The 7,835-nt window shown below is 41.5% G+C and overlaps 1 pseudogene; it reads left to right on the top strand.

Annotated features, from left to right (window-relative positions):
- Window positions 1-1,850: 1,850 nt before the first annotated feature.
- LOC146887892 (uncharacterized) lies at window positions 1,851-7,271 on the top strand (annotated as a pseudogene).
- The last annotated feature ends 564 nt before the right edge of the window (window positions 7,272-7,835 follow it).

Raw genomic sequence — 7,835 nt, forward strand, 5'->3', positions numbered from 1 at the left:
CTTTTCCCCAAATCATTACCAAACACAAATCAAATATCAAATAGTTCAACATACAACTTAGCAAAACTATTTATACTACAACCTTTTGTTAGAAGTCTCACATCGACTAAAGATAAGGTCAATTCACAATATATAAGTGGGTGCAAACCTCACCTTACAAGTCGATTTTGTGGGGTTGGGTTAGACTTAAAGTCAATTTCTAACATGGTAACAAAGTCATTCGTTAGAGCCCATCCTAACGAGATTTCTTGGACATATTGTCTCACTCGTTATCGGGTCACTATTGGATCACCCATTAATGTTTAGTCTCATGCATGATATGTATATACCTCGGCGTGTGATAATGTTAATTTTTACCATTATCCAAGCTATATTTCATTAGCAAAATCATCTCTTCCAAAGCATTTAACCTACTTAATCCTCAATTTTACCTTACTTTTGTAAATAAATACATTTTGGGTTACATTGATCTAAATATATCACTAATCCCCATTTTTTGTGTCCTTTTTGTAGATGGGAAGCTTTGTCCAAAAATCCAGATTAATGAGTGACCCGAAATAGCAAGGAGAAGAAGAAAAATGTCAACAGGAAGCGCCTGGCGACACGAAGCAAGCGCCAGACGGAACAGACCGCCAGTCAAGCGCCAACCAAGCGCCAGCCAGGCGCCCCTGCTACGAACCGCCTGGCGGTAACTGGACACCGCCAGGCGGTAGCTGCCAATTTTTGCCCCTGTTTGCCCGATACCGCCTGGCGGTGAGACCCTGCCGCCAGGCGCCATTGTTCGCTGATGTGGCAAGTTGGATCCTTTTCTTCTGTTTTCGCGAAGGGAAACTCATCTTTGGCATTTTGGAGGCACGAAGAACACATTTGGAGAGCTTGGAGGAGTGTTAGGGCTTGTGGGAACAGCTCCATCTTCCTCTTTGTATCTCTTTCTCTTCCATCTCTTCCATTTTTAAGCTTGAGCTCTCCATGGCAATGGAGAGCTAAACCCATTTTTGTTGGGGTTAGATGTAGCCACGAAACTCTTGTGTAAATGCAAATGTTTTGATTATATATATGACTCTTTCATTAATTGCTAGTCTTCTTATTTCTTCACTTAAAGCTTGCATTGATTTAGTCATCTCTTGCATGATTTTTGGTTCATTGGGTGTGGAAATATCTTTTGAAACCTAGATTTGAAATAAGAAAACTCAATGGAGCTTGTACCTAGGAATGGGGCTTGACCCATTGGTTGTCTTAAGCCCTTGTGCATAAAGCAAATTTGCTTATTAAGAGTTCAAGGAATTGACTTTTAATAAGGAAATTTAGGCTCAATCTTTTAAGGAATTAGGGTTTGAGTAATTTTGTGGGTTGGCATTAGCATATTAATGAAGAGGATGTTAAATTGTAGTTGCATGAGAGCATAGTTGGTGAATTCTAACCCCGGCAATATCAAGTCATATCATTTCTAATCTTTTCCACTCACTAAGTGCCTTTAACTTTCAAAGTTCAATTTTAATTATTTATGCAAAGTTTAATTTCATACATTAAAACTCAAAATATGGATTTATTCATTAGTTTAAATTAGTCACTAATTACGTAATTAATTAGTATACACGAGTCTCTTGGGAAACGATATCCCGGTCTTACCGGTTACTACTTGCGCGACTTGGTACACTTGCCAAAGTCCTAACAAGTTTTTGGCGTCGTTGCCGGGGACCCGTGTCTAATACTAGACTATTGTGTGATTTTTGACTTATTTAGACTTAAATTCTTTTGTGCATATTTACTGTTTTTGTTTACTTATATACGCACATTATTTTTGGGCTAACTTGTAGTTCGAGCTTGTTTTTGTTGTTGCTCTATAGTTTATGCAGGGTAGGATCCGTACAAAGAGGACTGCATCTTCAGAACCACTCCTTGTTGATCCCGAGATAGAGAAAACTGCCCGCAGAAACAATAGTGCCACAAGGAGAAGACGAGCTCAAGCACAACAAGTTGCCCATTACTCTTCTGATTCAGACACTCTTCCGTCTACTTCTCAGAATCTTGATTCTTTGCCAGAAGAAGAAATGGCTGAAAATCCTCATGGTGATGGTAGGGGTCGTGAAAGACGCACTTTGGAAGATTATGCAGCGTTCACAGGCCATATCAACTTCAACAGTATTGCTAGGCCAACTGTCAATGCCACCAACATGGAGATGAAGCCAGCTCTTATTCATTTGGTGCAGAGTAATCAGTTCAACGGCCTGTCTCATGAGAATCCTTACACTCATCTGGCCACATTCTTAGAGATATGCAATACTGTGAAGATCCATCAAGTTCCTGATGAAGCCATACGACTGAGTCTCTTTCCATTCTCACTAGCAGGACCCGCAAAAGCCTGGCTGAATTCTTTTCCTGAAAATAGCCTCACTAACTGGGATGATGTGGTTGCAAAGTTCTTGAGCAAATATTTTCCCCAGTCCAAGGTTAATAAGGGAAAGCAGGAAATCTCGGCATTTCAACAAGATATGGATGAATCCTTGGGCCAAGCATGGGATAGATTCAAGGGACTGCTGAGGAAGACTCCCATTCATGGGTTTGATCAACCTACACAACTTACTCTTTTCTTGGCAGGTCTTAAATCCCAGTCAAAGTTGATGTTAGATGCCTCTGCCGGTGGGAGTATCAAGTGGAAGACGCCAGAGGAAGCTTATGAGTTAATAGAGAATATGGCCGCCAATGATAATGAAGCTTACACTGAGAGAGCCCATTCTCAAAAGAAGGGTATTCTAGAGCTTCAATCTCAAGATGCTCTATTGGCTCAAAACAAGATTATGACTCAGCAGCTGGAGACCCTCATGAAGAAACTGTCACAACTTCCTCAAGAGCTTCAAAATGCCTCTGTAGCTCAACTCCAACAAGTGCAAAGTTGTGAGTTATGTGGAGGGAACCATACTAATGGGCAATGTGCTATGCTAAGCACATCTCAAGAGGAAGTTAGTTATATGGGCAATCAAGGCCGACCAGGGAATTATAACCAAGGATGGAGACCTCATCAAAGCATGGGCCAAGCTGGACCTTCCAATAGGCCCCCACATCAACAAACTTACCAACATCCTTCTTTGTCTGATAGAACATCCAAGCTTGAAGACATGATGCAGCAATTCATGCAAATGTCAATTTAGAATCAGAAGAACACCGATGCCTCAATTAAAAACTTGGAGGTGCAAGTGGGGCAATTGGCCAAGCAAGTGGCGAATCAACAAAGTAGTTCATTTTCCGCCAACACCGAAGCCAATCCCAAAGAGCAATGCAAAGCGGTGGTCACAAGAAGTGGTAAAGAAGTGGGGTTGAATGCTAAAGGAAGTGATGAAGCTAAAGCCAAGCCCAATGATAAAGGAGAAGAAAAAGATGAGGAAGAGATAGATAAGGAAATTGTTGTAGAAGAGGAAGAGAATAAAATTGAAAATAGAGAAAATGAGAAAAAGAAGGAAGTGGCATTAAAACCACCACCAGTGAAAATTCTCCCATATCCTCTCAAGCCTTCAAAGAAAGACAAAGAAAGGCAATTTGCAAGGTTTCTGGACATTTTCAAGAGGCTTCAAATCAATATTCCCTTCTCAGAAGCCTTGGAGCAAATGCCAACCTATGCAAAGTTTATGAAGGAAATCCTCACAAAGAAGAGAAGATTTATTGAAGAGGAAACCATAGAACTAGAGGCTGGATGCAGTGCTATCATTCAGAAGATGTTGCCTCCAAAGTTTAAGGATCCTGGCAGCTTTACACTTCCAGTCACAATTGGGAGCCTAGCTGTGGGGAAGGCCTTACTTGATTTGGGTGCTAGCATCAACTTGATGCCTCTTTCTATGCTTAAGAAGATTGGGGAGTTAGAAATCAAGCCCACTCGAATGACATTGCAACTAGCGGATAGGTCAATCAAGTACCCTCACGGAGTAGTGGAGGATGTGCTAGTTAAAGTTGACAAGTTCCTATTCCCAGTGGACTTTGTTATAATGGAGATGGAGGAGGATGTTGAAGTTCCTCTCATATTGGGGAGGCCATTTATGAAGACTGCAAGAGTGCTAATTGATGTTGATGATGGCAAACTCACAGTGAGAGTTCAAGATGAAGAAGTGAACTTCAATGTCTTTGAAGCCATGTCTCACCCAAAAGATATTGGAGGATGCTTTAGAGTTGATATGCTTGATGAAGTGCTCATGAGCTCCAAGAAAGATTTACATGCCTCATCTCCTCTAGAGAAAGCTTTAATTGATGCATTTGAGACTCTCAATGATGAGGAGGAGAAAGAGATTGATGAGTGCTTAGCCAATCTTGATGCCTTGAAGGAAATTCCTCCTCATGAGGTGAAGATGGAAGATTTGAAGGGTGAGAATGAAGTCACAGAGCCAAAAGTGGAGTTGAAGATGTTGCCCCAACATTTGAAGTATGTGTTTCTTGAAGGGGGTAGCAACAAACCTGTGATTATCAGTAGCTCCTTGTCACCCTCAGAAGAAGAAAAGTTGATTGAGGTGTTAAAAGTCAACTCAGGAGCCATTGGTTGGTCCATATCTGATCTGAAGGGAATCAGTCCCTCCTACTGTATGCATAGAATCTTCATGGAGGAGGATTTCAAGCCAGTGGCACAACCTCAGAGAAGGTTGAATCCTGTAATGAAAGAGGAGGTGAGAAAGGAGGTATTGAAACTCCTAGATGCTGGGATTATCTACCCAATCTCTGATAGTGCATGGGTGAGTCCAGTGCAAGTGGTTCCCAAGAAGGGCGACATGACAGTGGTTCGTAATGACAAGAATGAGTTGATACCCACACGAACCGTGACCGGCTGGAGGATGTGCATAGACTACAGGAAGCTGAACAAGGCCACAAGGAAGGATCACTTCCCTCTTCCTTTCATGGATCAAATGTTAGAGAGACTGGCGGGTCAAGCTTTCTATTGCTTTTTGGATGGCTATTCTGGTTATAACCAGATTGTGGTGGACCCTAAAGACCAAGAGAAGACCGTCTTCACTTGCCCTTTTGGTATCTATGCCTACAGAAAGATGCCATTTGGGCTTTGTAATGCACCAGCCACGTTTCAACGATGCATGTTGGCTATTTTCTCCGACCTTGTGGAGAAGTGCATAGAGGTCTTCATGGATGACTTCTCGGTGTTTGGAAGTTCATTCGATCTTTGCTTGGCAAATCTGGAAGTTGTGCTCAAGAGATGTGTTGAAACCAATCTCATTCTCAATTGGGAGAAATGCCATTTCATGGTGACTGAAGGGATTGTCTTGGGCCACAAAATATCTTCCAAGGGCATTGAAGTGGACAAAGCAAAGGTGGATGTCATTGAGAAACTCCCACCACCAACAAATGTGAAGGGAATCCGGAGCTTTCTTGGACATGCGGGTTTCTACCGACGCTTCATCAAGGATTTCTCCAAGATAGCCAAGCCATTGAGCAACTTGCTCAATAAGGATATTTCCTTTAATTTTGATGTTGAATGTTTAAATGCTTTCAATCTTTTGAAAACCAGCCTAGTCTCCGCACCCATAATCATTGCACCTAATTGGGAACTTGATTTTGAACTTATGTGTGATGCAAGTGATTATGCGGTTGGGGCGGTTTTGGGGCAAAGAAAGAATAAAATTTTTCATTCCATACACTATGCTAGTAAAGTCCTTAATGAACATCAAGTGAATTATGCAACTACTGAAAAGGAGTTACTAGCAATAGTGTATGCCTTAGAAAAATTTCGTTCTTATCTCATTGGTTCTAGAGTAGTGGTTTACACTGATCATGCTGCAATAAAATACTTGCTTACTAAACCTGATTCTAAACCTAGACTCATTAGGTGGATTTTGTTGTTGCAGGAATTTGATCTTGAGATTAAAGATAAGAAGGGTTGTGAAAATCAAGTGGCAGACCATCTGTCAAGACTGGTGAATGAAGAGGTGACCACACTAGAGCAGGAAGTGTTAGAAGAATTCCCTGATGAAAAGTTGCTCCTAGTATCTAATAGACCTTGGTTTGCAGAAATGGCAAACTTTAAGGCTGCTCAAGTTGTTCCTGAGGATATGAGTTGGCATCAGCAACAGAAGCTGTTCAGGGAAGCAAAATACTATGTGTGGGATGATCCTCATCTTTTCAAGATTGGGGCAGACAATCTGTTGAGGAGATGTGTGTCTGAAGATGAGGCAAGAGATATCTTGTGGCACTGCCATAATTCACCCTATGGAGGACACTACAGTGGAGAAAGAACAGCTGCAAAGATTCTACAATCTGGGTTCTATTGGCCGAGCATTTTCAAGGATTCTCATGCACATGTAAAACACTGTGACAAGTGCCAAAGAACAGGGAGTATCTCAAAAAGGAATGAAATGCCTTTGCAGAACATACTGGAGGTTGAAGTGTTCGACTGTTGGGGTATTGACTTCATTGGCCCCTTGCCTTCCTCATTTTCTAAGGAGTATATCTTGTTGGCTGTGGACTATGTAAGCAAATGGGTGGAAGCTATTGCCACACCCACAAATGATGCTAAGACAGTCATCAAGTTTCTCAAGAAGAACATATTCTCCAGATTTGGTGTCCCAAGAGTCTTGATAAGTGATGGAGGTTCTCATTTTTGCAACACTCAGTTGAAGAAAGTCTTGGAGCACTACAATGTCAGACATAGAGTTGCCTCTCCCTACCATCCTCAGTCAAATGGACAAGCAGAGGTGTCAAATAGAGAAATCAAGAGGATCCTTGAGAAGACAACTTCTTCCTCAAGAAAGGATTGGTCTATTAAGTTAGACGATGCTCTGTGGGCCTATAGGACTACATTCAAGACTCCAATTGGGTTGACTCCATTCCAATTGGTATATGGGAAGGCTTGTCATCTACCGGTGGAGTTGGAGCATAAAGCCTATTGGGCCATGAAGTTCTTGAATTTTGATCCATCATTGTCAGGGGAGAAGAGGAAGCTACAACTCCATGAGTTGGGAGAGATGCGACTCAATGCCTATGAGTCCTCCAAGAGCTATAAAGAGAAAGTGAAGGCCTACCATGATAGGAAGTTGGTAAAAAGGGATTTCAAACCCGGTCAACAAGTGCTTCTGTTCAACTCAAGATTCAAATTATTCCCAGGGAAGTTGAAATCCAAGTGGTCAGGCCCATTTACCATCAAAGAGGTGAAAGCTTATGGGGCAATTGAAATTGAAGACCCTTCCTCATAAAGGAGTTGGGTAGTGAACGGCCAAAGGCTCAAGCCTTATTTGGGTGGTGAAGTTTTGAGGATGACCACCATCATGCACCTCAGTGAAGCCTAGAGTCCTTACCCGTCAGGCTCGTGACGTTAAACAAGCGCTTCCTGGGAGGCAACCCAGTGCTCTAAACTCATTTTAGCTTTTACTTTTCGTTTTCAATTCAGTATGATGTTTGTATGCATGTGTGAATTGTGTTAGTATGATTGTTTTGTTGTTGAGATATTGAACTTTGTGTTAAATTTGCATCTGTGAACATGTGGTTCCATAACTTTGTGTGTTGTCATGCATAGTTAATTTTAGGATGTGATAGCATGTGCTTGTTGTTGCATTTTAAATTGAGTTCAACATTCATGCATCATAGATTGTGGTAGTTTAAAATTGGTTGTTTGTGAGAATAGTAGTAGCATAGCTTGTGTAGTGAATTTGTGTTTTAAGTTGAGTGTGCATGTGCTTATGTAAATTGAATGTTTTACTCGAGTATGAATGCTTGTTTTAAAGTTGGAAAAGCTTGAAAAAAGATGCTTGCAAGAGTGAAAGGTTGGTGGGAGTACAATTGAGTCAAAGCCAACCCAACCATAAGCCAAAAATACAAATTCCAGCACTGCAGCCTCATCGCCTGGCGGCCAA

The sequence above is a fragment of the Vigna unguiculata genome, chromosome 3, assembly GCF_037176805.1.
Source record: "Vigna unguiculata cultivar grain cowpea cultivar isolate G323 ecotype 2 chromosome 3, ASM3717680v1, whole genome shotgun sequence".
In the NCBI taxonomy this organism is placed as follows: domain Eukaryota; kingdom Viridiplantae; phylum Streptophyta; class Magnoliopsida; order Fabales; family Fabaceae; genus Vigna; species Vigna unguiculata.